The sequence below is a fragment of the Engystomops pustulosus genome, chromosome 2 (genome assembly GCF_040894005.1).
Source record: "Engystomops pustulosus chromosome 2, aEngPut4.maternal, whole genome shotgun sequence".
Classification (NCBI taxonomy): domain Eukaryota; kingdom Metazoa; phylum Chordata; class Amphibia; order Anura; family Leptodactylidae; genus Engystomops; species Engystomops pustulosus.
Window position 1 is genome coordinate 264,787,594 of NC_092412.1, and position 22,011 is coordinate 264,809,604.

At 52.9% G+C, this 22,011-nt stretch overlaps 1 long non-coding RNA gene across 1 annotated transcript; it reads right to left on the minus strand.

Moving 5' to 3' along the window:
- Positions 1-13,959: 13,959 nt before the first annotated feature.
- On the minus strand, positions 13,960-21,424 carry LOC140116845 (uncharacterized). The gene is made up of 3 exons (XR_011852989.1): positions 21,242-21,424; positions 15,075-15,218; positions 13,960-14,889 (listed from the first exon to the last, which is right to left on the minus strand). It is a non-coding gene; the product is annotated as an uncharacterized lncRNA (long non-coding RNA).
- Positions 21,425-22,011: the final 587 nt, after the last annotated feature.

Consider the following 22,011-nt stretch of genomic DNA (forward strand, 5'->3'; position numbering starts at 1 on the left):
GTGACGTCTGAGGCCAATGTCTCCTCTGAGCGGTCACATGATGCCGGAGCTGCCATGTCTGTCCATAGAGGACACTGCAAGAGGAGGTGTCATGGTGGCAGGAGCAGTCAGGTGACGTCTGAGGCCAATGTCTCCTCTGAGCGGTCACATGATGCCTGAGCTGCCATGTCTGTCCATAGAGGACACTGCAGGAGGAGGTGTCATGGTGGCAGGAGCAGTCAGGTGACGTCTGAGGCCAATGTCTCCTCTGCCTGGTCACATGATACCTGAGCTGCCATGTCTGTCCATAGAGGACACTGCAGGAGGAGGTGTCATGGTGGCAGGAGCAGTCAGGTGACGTCTGAGGCCAATGTCTCCTCTGAGAGGTCACATGATGCCGGAGCTGCCATGTCTGTCCATAGAGGACACTGCAGGAGGAGGTGTCATGGTGGCAGGAGCAGTCAGGTGACGTCTGAGGCCAATGTCTCCTCTGTGTGGTCACATGATGCCTGAGCTGCCATGTCTGTCCATAGAGGACACTGCAGGAGGAGGTGTCATGGTGGCAGGAGCAGTCAGGTGACGTCTGAGGCCAATGTCTCCTCTGTGTGGTCACATGATGCCTGAGCTGCCATGTCTGTCCATAGAGGACACTGCAGGAGGAGGTGTCATGGTGGCCAGGAGCAGTCAGGTGACGTCTGAGGCCAATGTCTCCTCTGCCTTGTCACATGATGCCTGAGCTGCCATGTCAGTCCATAGAGGACACTGCAGGAGGAGGTGTCATGGTGGCAGGAGCAGTCAGGTGACGTCTGAGGTCAGTGTCTCCTCTGAGCGGTCACATGACGCCTGAGCTGCCATGTCTGTCCATAGAGGACACTGCAGGAGGAGGTGTCATGGTGGCAGGAGCAGTCAGGTGACGTCTGAGGTCAGTGTCTCCTCTGCGTGGTCACATGATGCCGGAGCTGCCATGTCTGTCCATAGAGGACACTGCAAGAGGAGGTGTCATGGTGGCAGGAGCAGTCAGGTGACGTCTGAGGCCAATGTCTCCTCTGAGCGGTCACATGATGCCGGAGCTGCCATGTCTGTCCATAGAGGACACTGCAAGAGGAGGTGTCATGGTGGCAGGAGCAGTCAGGTGACGTCTGAGGCCAATGTCTCCTCTGAGCGGTCACATGATGCCTGAGCTGCCATGTCTGTCCATAGAGGACACTGCAGGAGGAGGTGTCATGGTGGCAGGAGCAGTCAGGTGACGTCTGAGGCCAATGTCTCCTCTGCCTGGTCACATGATACCTGAGCTGCCATGTCTGTCCATAGAGGACACTGCAGGAGGAGGTGTCATGGTGGCAGGAGCAGTCAGGTGACGTCTGAGGCCAATGTCTCCTCTGAGCGGTCACATGATGCCGGAGCTGCCATGTCTGTCCATAGAGGACACTGCAGGAGGAGGTGTCATGGTGGCAGGAGCAGTCAGGTGACGTCTGAGGCCAATGTCTCCTCTGCCTGGTCACATGATGCCTGAGCTGCCATGTCTGTCCATAGAGGACACTGCAGGAGGAGGTGTCATGGTGGCAGGAGCAGTCAGGTGACGTCTGAGGCCAATGTCTCCTCTGAGCGGTCACATGATGCCTGAGCTGCCATGTCTACCCATAGAGGACACTGCAGGAGGAGGTGTCATGGTGGCAGGAGCAGTCAGGTGACGTCTGAGGCCAATGTCTCCTCTGCGCGATCACATGATGCCTGAGCTGCCATGTCTGTCCATAGAGGACACTGCAGGAGGAGGTGTCACGGTGGCAGGAGCAGTCAGGTGACGTCTGAGGCCAATGTCTCCTCTGCCTGGTCACATGATGCCTGAGCTGCCATGTCTGTCCATAGAGGACACTGCAGGAGGAGGTGTCATGGTGGCAGGAGCAGTCAGGTGACGTCTGAGGCCAATGTCTCCTCTGCCTGATCACATGACGCCTGAGCTGCCATGTCTGTCCATAGAGGACACTGCAGGAGGAGGTGTCATGGTGGCCGGAGCAGTCAGGTGACGTCTGAGGCCAATGTCTCCTCTGTGTGGTCACATGATGCCTGAGCTGCCATGTCTGTCCATAGAGGACACTGCAGGAGGAGGTGTCATGGTGGCCGGAGCAGTCAGGTGACGTCTGAGGCCAATGTCTCCTCTGTGTGGTCACATGATGCCTGAGCTGCCATGTCTGTCCATAGAGGACACTGCAGGAGGAGGTGTCATGGTGGCAGGAGCAGTCAGGTGACGTCTGAGGCCAATGTCTCCTCTGCCTTGTCACATGATGCCTGAGCTGCCATGTCTGTCCATAGAGGACACTGCAGGAGGAGGTGTCATGGTGGCCGGAGCAGTCAGGTGACGTCTGAGGCCAATGTCTCCTCTGAGCGGTCACATGATGCCTGAGCTGCCATGTCTGTCCATAGAGGACACTGCAGGAGGAGGTGTCATGGTGGCAGGAGCAGTCAGGTGACGTCTGAGGTCAGTGTCTCCTCTGCCTGGTCACATGATGCCTGAGCTGCCATGTCTGTCCATAGAGGACACTGCAGGAGGAGGTGTCATGGTGGCCAGGAGCAGTCAGGTGACGTCTGAGGCCAATGTCTCCTCTGTGTGGTCACATGATGCCTGAGCTGCCATGTCTGTCCATAGAGGACACTGCAGGAGGAGGTGTCATGGTGGCCAGGAGCAGTCAGGTGACGTCTGAGGTCAGTGTCTCCTCTGCTTGGTCACATGATGCCTGAGCTGCCATGTCTGACCATAGAGGACACTGCAGGAGGAGGTGTCATGGTGGCAGGAGCAGTCAGGTGACGTCTGAGGTCAGTGTCTCCTCTGCGTGGTCACATGACGCCTGAGCTGCCATGTCTGTCCATAGAGGACACTGCAGGAGGAGGTGTCAGGGTGGCAGGAGCAGTCAGGTGACGTCTGAGGTCAGTGTCTCCTCTGCGCGGTCACATGATGCCTGAGCTGCCATGTCTGTCCATAGAGGACACTGCAGGAGGAGGTGTCATGGTGGCAGGAGCAGTCAGGTGACTTCTGAGGCCAATGTCTCCTCTGCCTGGTCACATGATGCCTGAGCTGCCATGTCTGTCCATAGAGGACACTGCAGGAGGAGGTGTCATGGTGGCCAGGAGCAGTCAGGTGACGTCTGAGGTCAGTGTCTCCTCTGCGTGGTCACATGATGCCTGAGCTGCCATGTCTGTCCATAGAGGACACTGCAGGAGGAGGTGTCATGGTGGCAGGAGCAGTCAGGTGACGTCTGAGGTCAGTGTCTCCTCTGCCTGGTCACATGATGCCTGAGCTGCCATGTCTGTCCATAGAGGACACTGCAGGAGGAGGTGTCATGGTGGCAGGAGCAGTCAGGTGACGTCTGAGGCCAATGTCTCCTCTGAGCGGTCACATGATGCCTGAGCTGCCATGTCTACCCATAGAGGACACTGCAGGAGGAGGTGTCATGGTGGCAGGAGCAGTCAGGTGACGTCTGAGGCCAATGTCTCCTCTGAGCGGTCACATGACGCCTGAGCTGCCATGTCTGTCCATAGAGGACACTGCAGGAGGAGGTGTCATGGTGGCCAGGAGCAGTCAGGTGACGTCTGAGGCCAATGTCTCCTCTGAGCGGTCACATGATGCCTGAGCTGCCATGTCTACCCATAGAGGACACTGCAGGAGGAGGTGTCATGGTGGCAGGAGCAGTCAGGTGACGTCTGAGGCCAATGTCTCCTCTGAGCGGTCACATGATGCCTGAGCTGCCATGTCTGTCCATAGAGGACACTGCAGGAGGAGGTGTCATGGTGGCCAGGAGCAGTCAGGTGACGTCTGAGGCCAATGTCTCCTCTGAGCGGTCACATGACGCCTGAGCTGCCATGTCTGTCCATAGAGGACACTGCAGGAGGAGGTGTCATGGTGGCCAGGAGCAGTCAGGTGACGTCTGAGGCCAATGTCTCCTCTGAGCGGTCACATGATGCCGGAGCTGCCATGTCTGTCCATAGAGGACCCTGCAGGAGGAGGTGTCATGGTGGCAGGAGTAATCAGGTGACGTCTGAGGCCAATGTCTCCTCTGAGAGGTCACATGATGCCGGAGCTGCCATGTCTGTCCATAGAGGACACTGCAGGAGGAGGTGTCATGGTGGCAGGAGCAGTCAGGTGACGTCTGAGGCCAATGTCTCCTCTGAGCGGTCACATGATGCCGGAGCTGCCATGTCTGTCCATAGAGGACCCTGCAGGAGGAGGTGTCATGGTGGCAGGAGTAATCAGGTGACGTCTGAGGCCAATGTCTCCTCTGAGAGGTCACATGATGCCGGAGCTGCCATGTCTGTCCATAGAGGACACTGCAGGAGGAGGTGTCATGGTGGCAGGAGCAGTCAGGTGACGTCTGAGGCCAATATCTCCTCTGCCTGGTCACATGATGCCTGAGCTGCCATGTCTGTCCATAGAGGACACTGCAGGAGGAGGTGTCATGGTGGCAGGAGCAGTCAGGTGACGTCTGAGGTCAATGTCTCCTCTGTGTGGTCACATGATGCCTGAGCTGCCATGTCTGTCCATAGAGGACACTGCAGGAGGAGGTGTCATGGTGGCAGGAGCAGTCATGTGACGTCTGAGGCCAGTGTCTCCTCTGCACGGTCACATGATGCCTGAGCTGCCATGTCTGTCCATAGAGGACACTGCAGGAGGAGGTGTCATGGTGGCAGGAGCAGTCAGGTGACGTCTGAGGCCAATGTCTCCTCTGCCTGGTCACATGACGCCTGAGCTGCCATGTCTGTCCATAGAGGACACTGCAGGAGGAGGTGTCATGGTGGCAGGAGCAGTCAGGTGACGTCTGAGGCCAATGTCTCCTCTGTGTGGTCACATGATGCCTGAGCTGCCATGTCTGTCCATAGAGGACTCTGCAGGAGGAGGTGTCATGGTGGCCAGGAGCAGTCAGGTGACGTCTGAGGCCAATGTCTCCTCTGTGTGGTCACATGATGCCTGAGCTGCCATGTCTGTCCATAGAGGACACTGCAGGAGGAGGTGTCATGGTGGCCGGAGCAGTCAGGTGACGTCTGAGGCCAATGTCTCCTCTGTGTGGTCACATGATGCCTGAGCTGCCATGTCTGTCCATAGAGGACACTGCAGGAGGAGGTGTCACGGTGGCAGGAGCAGTCAGGTGACGTCTTAGGCCAGTGTCTCCTCTGAGCGGTCACATGATGCCTGAGCTGCCATGTCTGTCCATAGAGGACACTGCAGGAGAAGGTGTCATGGTGGCAGGAGCAGTCAGGTGACGTCTGAGGCCAATGTCTCCTCTGCCTGGTCACATGATGCCTGAGCTGCCATGTCTGTCCATAGAGGACACTGCAGGAGGAGGTGTCATGGTGGCCAGGAGCAGTCAGGTGACGTCTGAGGCCAATGTCTCCTCTGAGCGGTCACATGACGCCTGAGCTGCCATGTCTGTCCATAGAGGACACTGCAGGAGGAGGTGTCATGGTGGCCAGGAGCAGTCAGGTGACGTCTGAGGCCAATGTCTCCTCTGAGCGGTCACATGACGCCTGAGCTGCCATGTCTGTCCATAGAGGACACTGCAGGAGGAGGTGTCATGGTGGCAGGAGTAATCAGGTGACGTCTGAGGCCAATGTCTCCTCTGAGACGTCACATGATGCCGGAGCTGCCATGTCTGTCCATAGAGGACACTGCAGGAGGAGGTGTCATGGTGGCAGGAGCAGTCAGGTGACGTCTGAGGCCAATGTCTCCTCTGAGCGGTCACATGATGCCGGAGCTGCCATGTCTGTCCATAGAGGACCCTGCAGGAGGAGGTGTCATGGTGGCAGGAGTAATCAGGTGACGTCTGAGGCCAATGTCTCCTCTGAGAGGTCACATGATGCCGGAGCTGCCATGTCTGTCCATAGAGGACACTGCAGGAGGAGGTGTCATGGTGGCAGGAGCAGTCATGTGACGTCTGAGGCCAGTGTCTCCTCTGCACGGTCACATGATGCCTGAGCTGCCATGTCTGTCCATAGAGGACACTGCAGGAGGAGGTGTCATGGTGGCAGGAGCAGTCAGGTGACGTCTGAGGCCAATGTCTCCTCTGCCTGGTCACATGACGCCTGAGCTGCCATGTCTGTCCATAGAGGACACTGCAGGAGGAGGTGTCATGGTGGCAGGAGCAGTCAGGTGACGTCTGAGGTCAGTGTCTCCTCTGAGCGGTCACATGATGCATGAGCTGCCATGTCTGTCCATAGAGGACACTGCAGGAGGAGGTGTCATGGTGGCAGGAGCAGTCAGGTGACGTCTGAGGCCAATGTCTCCTCTGCCTGGTCACATGACGCCTGAGCTGCCATGTCTGTCCATAGAGGACACTGCAGGAGGAGGTGTCATGGTGGCAGGAGCAGTCAGGTGACGTCTGAGGCCAATGTCTCCTCTGTGTGGTCACATGATGCCTGAGCTGCCATGTCTGTCCATAGAGGACTGCAGGAGGAGGTGTCATGGTGGCCAGGAGCAGTCAGGTGACGTCTGAGGCCAATGTCTCCTCTGTGTGGTCACATGATGCCTGAGCTGCCATGTCTGTCCATAGAGGACACTGCAGGAGGAGGTGTCATGGTGGCCGGAGCAGTCAGGTGACGTCTGAGGCCAATTTCTCCTCTGCCTGGTCACATGACGCCTGAGCTGCCATGTCTGCCCATGAAGAACACAAGTCACTTTATTTCTCAGCAGGACGATATATCCTGCTATGTTTAGTAATTGTCTGTAAAATATATGATGTAAGTATCACTACAACAAATATAAAAATCTCCAATCACTAGGACCGGTGTGGTCAGTACAGTGATAAGGACGTATATTAGTGGCCTGAGTGGTGAGTACAGTGATAAGGACTTATATTAGTGGCCTGAGTGGTCAGTACAGTGATAAGGACTTATATTAGTGGCCTGAGTGGTCAGTACAGTGATAAGGACGTATATTAGTGGCCTGAGTGGTGAGTACAGTGATAAGGACGTATATTAGTGGCCTTAGTGGTCAGTACAGTGATAAGGACTTATATTAGTGGCCTGAATGGTCAGTACAGTGATAAGGACATATATTAGTGGCCTGAGTGGTCAGTACAGTGATAAGGACGTATATTAGTGGCCTGAGTGGTCAGTACAGTGATAAGGACGTATATTAGTGGTCTGAGTGGTGAGTATAGTGATAAGGATGTATATTAGTGGCCTGAGTGGTCAGTACAGTGATAAGGACGTATATTAGTGGCCTTAGTGGTCAGTACAGTGATAAGGACGTATATTAGTGGCCTGAGTGGTCAGTACAGTGATAAGGACGTATATTAGTGGCCTGAGTGGTCAGTACAGTGATAAGGACGTATATTAGTGGCCTGAGTAGTCAGTACAGTGATAAGGACGTATATTAGAGGCCTGAGTGGTGAGTACAGTGATAAGGACGTATATTAGTGGTCTGAGTGGTGAGTACAGTGATAAGGACGTATATTAGTGGCCTGAGCGGTCAGTACAGTGATAAGGACGTATATTAGTGGCCTGAGTGGTCAGTACAGTGATAAGGACGTATATTAGTGGTCTGAGTGGTGAGTATAGTGATAAGGATGTATATTAGTGGCCTGAGTGGTGAGTACAGTGATAAGGATGTATATTAGTGGCCTGAGTGGTGAGTACAGTGATAAGGACGTATATTAGTGGCCTGAGTGGTGAGTACAGTGATAAGTACGTATATTAGTGGCCTGAGTGGTCAGTACAGTGATAAGGACGTATATTAGTGGCCTGAGTGGTGAGTACAGTGATAAGGACGTATATTAGTGGTCTGAGTGGTGAGTATAGTGATAAGGATGTATATTAGTGGCCTGAGTGGTGAGTACAGTGATAAGGACGTATATTAGTGGCCTTAGTGGTCAGTACAGTGATAAGGACGTATATTAGTGGTCTGAGTGGTGAGTATAGTGATAAGGATGTATATTAGTGGCCTGAGTGGTGAGTACAGTGATAAGGACGTATATTAGTGGCCTGAGTGGTCAGTACAGTGATAAGGACGTATATTAGGGGCCTGAGTGGTCAGTACAGTGATAAGGACGTATATTAGTGGTCTCAGTGGTCAGTACAGTGATAAGGACATATATTAGTGGCCTGAGTGGTGAGTACAGTGATAAGGACGTATATTAGTGGCCTGAGTGGTGAGTACAGTGATAAGGACGTATATTAGTGGCCTGAGTGGTGAGTACAGTGATAAGTACGTATATTAGTGGCCTGAGTGGTCAGTACAGTGATAAGGACGTATATTAGTGGCCTGAGTGGTGAGTACAGTGATAAGGACGTATATTAGTGGTCTGAGTGGTGAGTATAGTGATAAGGATGTATATTAGTGGCCTGAGTGGTGAGTACAGTGATAAGGACGTATATTAGTGGCCTTAGTGGTCAGTACAGTGATAAGGACGTATATTAGTGGCCTGAGTGGTCAGTACAGTGATAAGGACGTATATTAGTGGCCTGAGTGGTGAGTACAGTGATAAGGACGTATATTAGTTGCCTGAGTGGTGAGTACAGTGATAAGGACGTATATTAGTGGTCTGAGTGGTCAGTACAGTGATAAGGACGTATATTAGTGGCCTGAGTGGTCAGTGCAGTGATAAGGACGTATATTAGTGGCCTGAGTGGTCAGTGCAGTGATAAGGATGTATATTAGTGGCCTGAGTGGTGAGTGCAGTGATAAGGACGTATATTAGTGGCCTGAGTGGTCAGTACAGTGATAAGGACGTATATTAGTGGCCTGAGTGGTCAGTACAGTGATAAGGACGTATATTAGTGGCCTGAGTGGTCAGTACAGTGATAAGGACGTACATTAGTGGCCTGAGTGGTGAGTACAGTGATAAGGACGTATATTAGTGGCCTGAGTGGTGAGTACAGTGATAAGGACGTATATTAGTGGCCTGAGTGGTGAGTACAGTGATAAGGACGTATATTAGTGGCCTGAGTGGTCAGTACAGTGATAAGGACGTATATTAGTGGCCTGAGTGGTGAGTACAGTGATAAGGACGTATATTAGTGGCCTGAGTGGTGAGTGCAGTGATAAGGATGTATATTAGTGGCCTTAGTGGTGAGTACAGTGATAAGGATGTATATTAGTGGCCTGAGTGGTCAGTACAGTGATAAGGACGTATATTAGTGGCCTGAGTGGTGAGTACAGTGATAAGGACGTATATTAGTGGCCTGAGTGGTCAGTACAGTGATAAGGACGTATATTAGTGGCCTGAGTGGTCAGTACAGTGATAAGGACGTATATTAGTGGCCTGAGTGGTCAGTACAGTGATAAGGACGTATATTAGTGGCCTGAGTGGTGAGTACAGTGATAAGGACGTATATTAGTGGCCTGAGTGGTGAGTACAGTGATAAGGACGTATATTAGTGGCCTGAGTGGTGAGTACAGTGATAAGGACGTATATTAGTGGCCTGAGTGGTCAGTACAGTGATAAGGACGTATATTAGTGGCCTGAGTGGTGAGTACAGTGATAAGGACGTATATTAGTGGCCTGAGTGGTCAGTACAGTGATAAGGACGTATATTAGTGGCCTGAGTGGTCAGTACAGTGATAAGGATGTATATTAGTGGCCTGAGTGGTCAGTACAGTGATAAGGACGTATATTAGTGGCCTGAGTGGTCAGTACAGTGATAAGGACGTATATTAGTGGCCTGAGTGGTGAGTACAGTGATAAGGACGTATATTAGTGGCCTGAGTGGTGAGTGCAGTGATAAGGATGTATATTAGTGGCCTGAGTGGTCAGTGCAGTGATAAGGATGTATATTAGTGGCCTGAGTGGTGAGTGCAGTGATAAGGATGTATATTAGTGGCCTGAGTGGTCAGTACAGTGATAAGGACGTATATTAGTGGCCTGAGAGGTGAGTACAGTGATAAGGACGTATATTAGTGGTCTCAGTGGTCAGTACAGTGATAAGGACGTATATTAGTGGCCTGAGTGGTGAGTACAGTGATAAGGACGTATATTAGTGGCCTGAGTGGTGAGTACAGTGATAAGGACGTATATTAGTGGCCTGAGTGGTCAGTACAGTGATAAGGACGTATATTAGTGGCCTGAGTGGTCAGTACAGTGATAAGGACGTATATTAGTGGCCTGAGTGGTCAGTACAGTGATAAGGACGTATATTAGTGGCCTGAGTGGTGAGTACAGTGATAAGGACTTATATTAGTGGCCTGAGTGGTGAGTACAGTGATAAGGACGTATATTAGTGGCCTGAGTGGTGAGTACAGTGATAAGGACGTATATTAGTGGCCTGAGTGGTCAGTACAGTGATAAGGACGTATATTAGTGGCCTGAGTGGTCAGTACAGTGATAAGGACGTATATTAGTGGCCTGAGTGGTGAGTACAGTGATAAGGACGTATATTAGTGGCCTGAGTGGTCAGTACAGTGATAAGGACGTATATTAGTGGCCTGAGTGGTGAGTACAGTGATAAGGACGTATATTGGTGGCCTGAGCGGTCAGTACAGTGATAAGGACGTATATTAGTGGCCTGAGTGGTCAGTACAGTGATAAGGACGTATATTAGTGGCCTGAGTGGTCAGTACAGTGATAAGGACGTATATTAGTGGCCTGAGTGGTCAGTACAGTGATAAGGACGTATATTAGTGGCCTGAGTGGTGAGTACAGTGATAAGGACGTATATTGGTGGCCTGAGCGGTCAGTACAGTGATAAGGACGTATATTAGTGGCCTGAGTGGTCAGTACAGTGATAAGGACGTATATTAGTGGCCTGAGTGGTCAGTACAGTGATAAGGACGTATATTAGTGGCCTCCTCTCCTGGAGCACAGTATGGAGAGGAGGGTGACCGGGTCATCTATAAGTTAGTCCCTTGTTGCACAATGTGTGGATTGTATCCTCTGGGGGTGATACACTGTTACTCGCTCTCACTGATAGTAGTAGTAGGTAGCGTTATACATGTACCCGGGTGGTGGAGTACAGACACTCACATTAGGTCTCCCTTGTATATATATATACTGCCCTTGTGCCCGCTCATACACACCCTCAGTGTAATCCGCCTGGTGGGGATGATCGTGTTTTACTTTACACAATGTCAGCCCTGTAGAGGGATCACGAGCCGGTGCTGACCTCTTCTCCTCGGACACTCGGTGTCAGTCCGGGGGTCACTATTATTAGTTCTATTTGTGAGGATGATACATTGTTTCTCTCTTCGTGTTGATAGTAAATGTATGAACAATACAGTGATTGGAGTATGGACACTCTCACTTTATAAAACCTGAGTCATGTCCCCCCCCCCCCACCACCACTTTGTTCAAATCAAACAATTAGTTTTTTTTTAATATAATAAGTATCATTTTTAATATATTCATACTTTTTTCCAGAGGTCATCAGAGGTCATTTCTACCAAAGTACAATGGGGTAGATTTACTTACCCGGCCCAATCGCGATCCAGTGGCGCGTTCTCTGAACAGGATTCTGGTCCGGACAGGATTTATGAAGGTAGTTCCTCCGCCGTCCACCAGGTGGCACTGCTGCGCTGAAAAGCATCGGAACGCACCGGAATACACCGAGCTGGACCAGGTGAAGGTAAGCGCTTCCCAAGCGACACATTTTCGGTTTTTAAATGCGGCGGTTTTTCCGAATCCGTCGGGTTTTCGTTCGGCCACGCCCCCGATTTCCGTCGCGTGCATGCCGGCGCTGATGCGCCACAATCCGATCGCGTGCACCAAAATCCCGGGGCAATTCAGGTACAATTGGCACAAATCGGAAATATTTGGGTAACACGTCGGGAAAACGCGAATTGGGCCCTTAGTAAATGACCCCCAATGTGTTTGCTAGCTCCCCCTGGTGATCAAACCAGGGAAGTGTCGCCAGGTTTGTTTGTTTTTTGTTTGTTTTTTTAAGTATTTTTTATTACTTTTCCAAACAAAAAGAAGTACAATGACATAGAATACATATGATACGTTATCAACATTTTCAGTTCAAGATTAACAGTCAGAGTTCTTAGAGGATGTCATATTTGCTCTTGTAAGTTGAGGGTGTCTCTATTTTACTGTGCTTTTCCTTTCTTCATATATATATGATATGATATATACTGATAATGCGTTCTACTAACATTATTACGAAATGTGAAGGTACATCAGTTGTCATATTGATTACAATCTCTTTCTCTTTAACATTTTGGAGTTTTAACCACACTCCAAACTGGCGAGCTGCAATTTATTAATTACCTATTCTGTGTGTGTGTTTATTTTACCAGTTCATCCTAAACACTTTTAACCTATGTAAATACCTAAATATACCTTAAAAATGATAGCGGCACCAACGAAAATTTTTGCTGCACTAACGTTTGACACCAGTTTTGTTCGATTCGGTAAATGTGGGGGGGCTGGTTGAACTTTTGACCTTTAATTTTTTTTGTAAATATATTCAAAACAAAAGCAGCACAAACAAAAATTTGAGCATCACAAATATAGCAGAATTGTTCGGCACCAGTTTTGTTTGGTTTGGGCAATGTGGGGGGGGGGGCGGGTTGACCTCTGATGACCTCTGGAAAATGTAATTAATATTTTAAAAAACGATAGCAGCACAAACAGAAATTTCTGATGCACAAACCAGCACAAATGTTTGACACCAATTTTATTGGATTTAAACAAGGTGGTGGTGGTGGTGGGGGGGGGGGGGGCACTCACGTTACAGATCTAATCCACTGTGTCACTTTAGAGGAGCCATTTGCACTATCCTGCCCTGGGCACATCTCTACCACTCACACACACTCAGACTATCCTGCCTCTATGTTGTCATTGGGTGTAGGCGTGCAGGTAAACTTACATTTTAATTTCAATGAAGCTATCGGCTGTGCAGGTTGTTGGTGGTACATCTGTACTACAGAAGGTATACTGCGCATGCGCATGGACTTTATGTTCTTCATCGTAAGTAGTTTTCCATTTGCGATTGCGCAGCCTGGATGTATGTACAGAATCGCGCAATCCTTCCAAGAAACTAGGAATCTGCGCCCAGTGCCTAAATTCTATGTATCATCCTTATGTCTCTGCACCAGGGCTGGCCATGTAGACGCTATTGGGAGGAGGAGTATCAATCCAATGCAGTCAAGATACTGGTATAGGGAGGTAAGTGAATGAATTCAATATTATACGTAAAATTATAATGACATTTCTTTTATGAATCGTTGAGAAAAGTTCATAATTAATGACTTCAGAACTACAGGAGATGATGATAATGTTCCAATCTGAAGTGTTAGATTATTACAGTATTCCATATGACAAGGACATAGTGTATATATAAATATTAGTTGACAACCACAGAAGAATAGAATAGGACGTCTGCAAGACAAGAAGGTTACATTTTTACTGTCATTCATGTTCATTCTGTTTTCAGAACCATCTTTATTAGGACAGATTCATTGGGGCACATTTACACCTGGTCCCTGCGCGATCGCCGAGGTGCGTTGTCTGCCGGAATCCACATCTGCCGCGATTCACTAAGATCCTGCGCCCGATATCCTGCATGTGTCGCTTCCCCGCTCAGGTCCCCGGAGTTCACCTTCTTCTTCCTGGTGCATGTAAGTGCATTGTCCGTGTATAATGCGCTGTGCGGGGAGTCACTAAGATCCAGCACCCGATATCCTGCATGTGTCGCTTCCCCGCTCAGGTCCCCGAAGTTCACCTTCTTCTTTCTGGTGCATGTAAGTGCATTGTCCGTGTATAATGCGATGTGCGGGGAGTCACTAAGATCCTGCGCCCGATATCCTGCATGTGTCACTTCCCCGCTCAGGTCCCCGGAGTTCACCTTCTTCTTCCTGGTGCATGTAAGTGCATTGTCCGTGTATAATGCGCTGTGCGGGGAGTCACTAAGATCATACGCCCCCGATATCCTGCATGTGTCGCTTCCCCGCTCAGGTCCCTGGAGTTCACCTTCTTCTTCCTGGTGCATGTAAGTGCATTGTCCGTGTATAATGCGCTGTGCGGGGAGTCACTAAGATCCTGCACCCGATATCCTACATGTGTCGCTTCCCCGCTCAGGTCCCAGGAGTTCACCTTCTTCTTCCTGGTGCATGTAAGTGCATTGTCCGTGTATAATGCGCTGTGCGGGGAGTCACTAAGATCCTGCACCCGATATCCTGCATGTGTCGCTTCCCCGCTCAGGTCCCTGGAGTTCACCTTCTTCCTGGTGCATGTAAGTGCATTGTCCGTGTATAATGCGCTGTGCGGGGAGTCACTAAGATCCTGCACCCGATATCCTGCATGTGTCGCTTCCCCACTCAGGTCCCTGGAGTTCACCTTCTTCTTCCTGGTACATGTAAGTGCATTGTCCGTGTATAATGCGCTGTGCGGGGAGTCACTAAGATCCTGCGCCCGATATCCTGCATGTGTCACTTCCCCGCTCAGGTCACTGGAGTTCACCTTCTTCCTGGTGCATGTAAGTGCATTGTCCGTGTATAATGCGCTGTGCGGGGAGTCACTAAGATCCTGCGCCCGATATCCTGCATGTGTCACTTCCCCGCTCAGGCCCCCGGAGTTCACCTTCTTCCGTCTGGTGCATGTAAGTGCATTGTCCTTTCTAAATGCAGCGCACATCGGAAATCGGCGGGTATTTCGATGATAGTGCAGACCACGGACCCTTAGTAAATGATCCCCATTGTGTAGTTTTCTCTCTCTCTCAGGATCTCATTTAGACCCTTCGGGCTGAGTCTTTCTGGTCCATCCATCGGGCCTCTAGTTGTAGGAGTCTTTTGTCGATATTACCCTTACGGGGACCCGGATTTATTTGGTCAATGGCCCAAATCTTTAGATGATACCTCCGACCATCAGGGCAGATTGACGTGTTTTTGCCAACAAAGTTTCTTTGTCCGTTCAGACCGAGCTTAGATGGGAGGATGTCACGAATCGTTGGATCGTTTCCCAGCATAGATCCTGGTACATGCGCATTGGGCTGTATGAACGACACAAGTGATTTTGTAATTCAAAAATATCCGAATTGTGAAGACATTGACATTTGTCTCAAATTGTTTCATTTTGGGCACATATCTGTAAAATCTGCAATCGCCACTCGGGAATGATCCCCTGATGGGTGTGGAGGGCCAGGTCTTTTCTGCAGGGGCCCCATATCCAAATTACCTTTAATGTTATGGAGGGTCCATTTCCTGTGACTTCAGTCCGGTCCGTATCAGCGCGTAACAGAGGCCAAAATCTATGCAGGATTTCCTTCACATCCTCGGCCTAAGCATCAAAGGTTCCCACGCACTTCATCTTCTAGTCTTTCTTTTTGATCCCATTGATGATGAGGGTCTCTGTTAGTCATTTATGCTCATTTATATGCACGTCGCCCCCTCTGCTGGCACCTGCCCCCTGCTGGGATTAGTAGTGCGGCCTCATCACCTCCTGTATGTCCTCACCTGCCCCCTGCTGGGATTAGTAGTGCGGCCTCATCACCTCCTGTATGTCCTCACCTGCCCCCTGCTGGGATTAGTAGTGCGGCAGCATCACCTCCTGTATGTCCTCACCTGCCCCCTGCTGGGATTAGTAGTGCAGCAGCATCACCTCCTGTATGTCCTCACCTGCCCCCTGCTGGGATTAGTAGTGCAGCAGCATCACCTCCTGTATGTCCTCACCTGCCCCCTGCTGGGATTAGTAGTGCAGCAGCATCACCTCCTGTGTGTCCTCACCTGCCCCCTGCTGGGATTAGTAGTGCGGCCTCATCACCTCCTGTATGTCCTCACCTGCCCCCTGCTGGGATTAGTAGTGCAGCAGCATCACCTCCTGTGTGTCCTCACCTGCCCCCTGCTGGGATTAGTAGTGCAGCAGCATCACCTCCTGTGTGTCCTCACCTGCCCCCTGCTGGGATTAGTAGTGCAGCAGCATCACCTCCTGTATGTCCTCACCTGCCCCCTGCTGGGATTAGTAGTGCGGCCTCATCACCTCCTGTATGTCCTCACCTGCCCCCTGCTGGGATTAGTAGTGCAGCAGCATCACCTCCTGTATGTCCTCACCTGCCCCCTGCTGGGATTAGTAGTGCAGCAGAATCACCTCCTGTATGTCCTCACCTGCCCCCTGCTGGGATAAGTAGTGCAGCAGCCTCACCTCCTGTATGTCCTCACCTGCCCCCTGCTGGGATTAGTAGTGCGGCCTCATCACCTCCTGTATGTCCTCACCTGCCCCCTGCTGGGATTAGTAGTGCGGCCTCATCACCTCCTGTATGTCCTCACCTGCCCCCTGCTGGGATTAGTAGTGCGGCCTCATCACCTCCTGTATGTCCTCACCTGCCCCCTGCTGGGATTAGTAGTGCAGCAGCATCACCTCCTGTGTGTCCTCACCTGCCCCCTGCTGGGATTAGTAGTGCGGCCTCATCACCTCCTGTATGTCCTCACCTGCCCCCTGCTGGGATTAGTAGTGCGGCCTCATCACCTCCTGTATGTCCTCACCTGCCCCCTGCTGGGATTAGTAGTGCGGCCTCATCACCTCCTGTATGTCCTCACCTGCCCCCTGCTGGGATTAGTAGTGCGGCCTCATCACCTCCTGTATGTCCTCACCTGCCCCCTGCTGGGATTAGTAGTGCGGCCTCATCACCTCCTGTATGTCCTCACCTGCCCCCTGCTGGGATTAGTAGTGCAGCAGCATCACCTCCTGTGTGTCCTCACCTGCCCCCTGCTGGGATTAGTAGTGCAGCAGCATCACCTCCTGTGTGTCCTCACCTGCCCCCTGCTGGGATTAGTAGTGCAGCAGCATCACCTCCTGTATGTCCTCACCTGCCCCCTGCTGGGATTAGTAGTGCGGCCTCATCACCTCCTGTATGTCCTCACCTGCCCCCTGCTGGGATTAGTAGTGCAGCAGCATCACCTCCTGTGTGTCCTCACCTGCCCCCTGCTGGGATAAGTAGTGCAGCAGCATCACCTCCTGTATGTCCTCACCTGCCTCCTGCTGGGATTAGTAGTGCGGCCTCATCACCTCCTGTATGTCCTCACCTGCCCCCTGCTGGGATTAGTAGTGCGGCCTCATCACCTCCTGTATGTCCTCACCTGCCCCCTGCTGGGATTAGTAGTGCGGCCTCATCACCTCCTGTATGTCCTCACCTGCCCCCTGCTGGGATTAGTAGTGCAGCAGCATCACCTCCTGTGTGTCCTCACCTGCCCCCTGCTGGGATTAGTAGTGCAGCAGCATCACCTCCTGTGTGTCCTCACCTGCCCCCTGCTGGGATTAGTAGTGCAGCAGCATCACCTCCTGTATGTCCTCTCCTGCCCCCTGCTGGGATTAGTAGTGCGGCCTCATCACCTCCTGTATGTCCTCACCTGCCCCCTGCTGGGATTAGTAGTGCAGCAGCATCACCTCCTGTGTGTCCTCACCTGCCCCCTGCTGGGATAAGTAGTGCAGCAGCATCACCTCCTGTATGTCCTCACCTGCCTCCTGCTGGGATTAGTAGTGCGGCCTCATCACCTCCTGTATGTCCTCACCTGCCCCCTGCTGGGATTAGTAGTGCGGCCTCATCACCTCCTGTATGTCCTCACCTGCCCCCTGCTGGGATTAGTAGTGCGGCCTCATCACCTCCTGTATGTCCTCACCTGCCCCCTGCTGGGATTAGTAGTGCAGCAGCATCACCTCCTGTATGTCCTCACCTGCCCCCTGCTGGGATTAGTAGTGCAGCAGCATCACCTCCTGTATGTCCTCACCTGCCCCCTGCTGGGATTAGTAGTGCAGCAGCATCACCTCCTGTGTGTCCTCACCTGCCCCCTGCTGGGATTAGTAGTGCAGCAGCATCACCTCCTGTGTGTCCTCACCTGCCCCCTGCTGGGATTAGTAGTGCAGCAGCCTCACCTCCTGTATGTCCTCACCTGCCCCCTGCTGGGATTAGTAGTGCGGCAGCATCACCTCCTGTGTGTCCTCACCTGCCCCCTGCTGGGATAAGTAGTGCAGCAGCATCACCTCCTGTATGTCCTCACCTGCCTCCTGCTGGGACTAGTAGTGCGGCCTCATCACCTCCTGTATGTCCTCACCTGCCCCCTGCTGGGATTAGTAGTGCAGCAGCATCACCTCCTGTATGTCCTCACCTGCCCCCTGCTGGGATTAGTAGTGCAGTAGCATCACCTCCTGTATGTCCTCACCTGCCCCCTGCTGGCATTAGTAGTGCGGCCTCATCACCTCCTGTATGTCCTCACCTGCCCCCTGCTGGGATTAGTAGTGCGGCCTCATCACCTCCTGTATGTCCTCACCTGCCCCCTGCTGGGATTAGTAGTGCAGCAGCATCACCTCCTGTATGTCCTCACCTGCCCCCTGCTGGGATTAGTAGTGCGGCCTCATCACCTCCTGTATGCCCTCACCTGCCCCCTGCTGGGATTAGTAGTGCAGCAGCATCACCTCCTGTATGTCCTCACCTGCCCCCTGCTGGGATTAGTAGTGCAGCAGCATCACCTCCTGTATGTCCTCACCTGCCCCCTGCTGGGATTAGTAGTGCAGTAGCATCACCTCCTGTATGTCCTCACCTGGCCCCTGCTGGGATTAGTAGTGCAGCAGCACCACCTCCTGTATGTCCTCACCTGCCCCCTGCTGGGATTAGTAGTGCAGCAGCATCTCCTCCTGTATGTCCTCACCTGCCCCCTGCTGGGATTAGTAGTGCAGCAGCATCCCCTCCTGTATGTCCTCACCTGCCCCCTGCTGGGATTAGTAGTGCAGCAGCATCACCTCCTGTATGTCCTCACCTGCCCCCTGCTGGGATTAGTAGTGCAGCAGCATCACCTCCTGTATGTCCTCACCTGCCCCCTGCTGGGATTAGTAGTGCGGCAGCATCACCTCCTGTATGTCCTCACCTGCCCCCTGCTGGGATTAGTAGTGCAGCAGCATCACCTCCTGTGTGTCCTCACCTGCCCCCTGCTGGGATTAGTAGTGCAGCAGCATCACCTCCTGTATGTCCTCACCTGCCTCCTGCTGGGATTAGTAGTGCAGCAGCATCACCTCCTGTGTGTCCTCACCTGCCCCCTGCTGGGATTAGTAGTGCAGCAGCATCACCTCCTGTATGTCCTCACCTGCCCCCTGCTGGGATTAGTAGTGCAGCAGCATCACCTCCTGTGTGTCCTCACCTGCCCCCTGCTGGGATTAGTAGTGCAGCAGCATCACCTCCTGTATGTCCTCACCTGCCTCCTGCTGGGATTAGTAGTGCAGCAGCATCACCTCCTGTATGTCCTCACCTGCCCCCTGCTGGGATTAGTAGTGCAGCAGCATCCCCTCCTGTATGTCCTCACCTGCCCCCTGCTGGGATTAGTAGTGCAGCAGCATCCCCTCCTGTATGTCCTCACCTGCCCCCTGCTGGGATTAGTAGTGCGGCAGCATCACCTCCTGTATGTCCTCACCTGCCCCCTGCTGGGATTAGTAGTGCAGCAGCATCACCTCCTGTATGTCCTCACCTGCCCCCTGCTGGGATTAGTAGTGCAGCAGCATCACCTCCTGTATGTCCTCACCTGCCCCCTGCTGGGATTAGTAGTGCGGCAGCATCACCTCCTGTGTGTCCTCACCTGCCCCCTGCTGGGATTAGTAGTGCAGCAGCATCACCTCCTGTATGTCCTCGCCTGCCCCCTGCTGGGATTAGTAGTGCAGCAGCATCACCTCCTGTATGTCCTCACCTGCCCCCTGCTGGGATTAGTAGTGCAGCAGCATCACCTCCTGTATGTCCTCACCTGCCCCCTGCTGGGATTAGTAGTGCAGCAGCCTCACCTCCTGTATGTCCTCACCTGCCCCCTGCTGGGATTAGTAGTGCAGCAGCATCACCTCCTGTATGTCCTCACCTGCCCCCTGCTGGGATTAGTAGTGCGGCAGCATCACCTCCTGTGTGTCCTCACCTGCCCCCTGCTGGGATTAGTAGTGCAGCAGCATCACCTCCTGTATGTCCTCGCCTGCCCCCTGCTGGGATTAGTAGTGCAGCAGCATCACCTCCTGTATGTCCTCACCTGCCCCCTGCTGGGATTAGTAGTGCAGCAGCATCACCTCCTGTATGTCCTCACCTGCCCCCTGCTGGGATTAGTAGTGCAGCAGCCTCACCTCCTGTATGTCCTCACCTGCCCCCTGCTGGGATTAGTAGTGCAGCAGCCTCACCTCCTGTATGTCCTCACCTGCCCCCTGCTGGGATTAGTAGTGCAGCAGCATCACCTCCTGTATGTCCTCACCTGCCTCCTGCTGGGATTAGTAGTGCAGCCTCATCACCTCCTGTGTGTCCTCACCTGCCTCCTGCTGGGATTAGTAGTGCAGCAGCCTCACCTCCTGTATGTCCTCACCTGCCCCCTGCTGGGATTAGTAGTGCAGCAGCATCACCTCCTGTATGTCCTCACCTGCCTCCTGCTGGGATTAGTAGTGCAGCAGCATCACCTCCTGTATGTCCTCACCTGCCTCCTGCTGGGATTAGTAGTGCAGCAGCATCACCTCCTGTATGTCCTCACCTGCCCCCTGCTGGGATTAGTAGTGCAGCAGCATCACCTCCTGTGTGTCCTCACCTGCCCCCTGCTGGGATTAGTAGTGCAGCAGCACCACCTCCTGTATGTCCTCACCTGGCGGCCCCCCCTCTGCTGGCACCTGCCCCCTGCTGGGATTAGTAGTACGGCAGCATCACCTCCTGTATGTCCTCACCTGCCTCCTGCTGGGATTAGTAGTGCAGCAGCATCACCTCCTGTATGTCCTCACCTGCCCCCTGCTGGGATTAGTAGTGCAGCAGCATCACCTCCTGTATGTCCTCACCTGCCTCCTGCTGGGATTAGTAGTGCAGCAGCATCACCTCCTGTATGTCCTCACCTGCCCCCTGCTGGGATTAGTAGTGCAGCAGCATCACCTCCTGTGTGCCCTCACCTGCCCCCTGCTGGGATTAGTAGTGCGGCAGCATCACCTCCTGTATGTCCTCACCTGGCGGCCCCCCCTCTGCTGGCACCTGCCCCCTGCTGGGATTAGTAGTGCAGCAGCATCCCCTCCTGTATGTCCTCACCTGCCCCCTGCTGGGATTAGTAGTGCAGCAGCATCACCTCCTGTGTGCCCTCACCTGCCCCCTGCTGGGATTAGTAGTGCGGCAGCATCACCTCCTGTATGTCCTCACCTGGCGGCCCCCCCTCTGCTGGCACCTGCCCCCTGTGCTCTCTCGGCCTCTCTCCCTATGGGGCCCCGTGAATAATTTATCTCTCGGTGTAAATAACCCTGGTGTTTGCTGCCGGCAGTGATCCGCCCGCTGCTCCTGAGAGGAGGATGTGCTCCACACGCGCAGCAGGTGAGTGCCCATTTACCCTGCGTCATTACCCTCTGTGCTCATCCGCACTACATACCCCGCAGCTTCCATCGTCTTGTGCGTTCTACCAGTCTCTCTTCTGGGGCATCATCGGGGGCAATCGTTTTTGTAGGATGACCCTTTTCTTCTAAATGACTTTGCGCAGGTTGTGCCCCCACGAGGTGCCAGCGCCGGTTCTGATAGGTGTCTGTTTCCGTCTGTCATCAGCCTCATACGTGAAGGGTTGGTGCTTAGGTGGCATGAGCCTGGCATTGGGTAGCAGCCATCTGCCCCTCTAGGAGCCCTGCTCTGCCACTGGTTGCCCGGCTCTTACATCTAATCATCCAGCCACAAACAGTTAACTCTCCCACCATTAGCTGCGGGCGCGGTGCCCGGCGAGCACAGGCTCATTACTGGCAGGGGTGTCTCTCCACCGCCCCCCGGGAGATGGTGTAATGGTATCATCCAGTGTCTGGGGCAGATGGGGCAGATGGGGTATGAGCGGAGGGGATGGTGAGGTTGGGCACCTTCTCCTCCTCGGCCGCCCTGATGGGTGAAGGGTCATTCTCCAGCCGGATCTTATATCTGATATAATCCCTGCAGCTTTCTCACACCCCAGACTGGAGGGATTGTGGGCACGGCAGAGGATCTGCTACTCGGGAGTCTGGGAAAGCTGGGTCACAACTCCTATGGACAGATAAGTGTTATCAGGCTGCGCTATATACGTCCCTTATCATCCTGCTCCGTGTCGCTCTCACTCAGCAGCTGCTACAGATAGAGGCCAGAAATGCGGAACCAACGCCCCCCCCCCCCCCCATCACATGACTC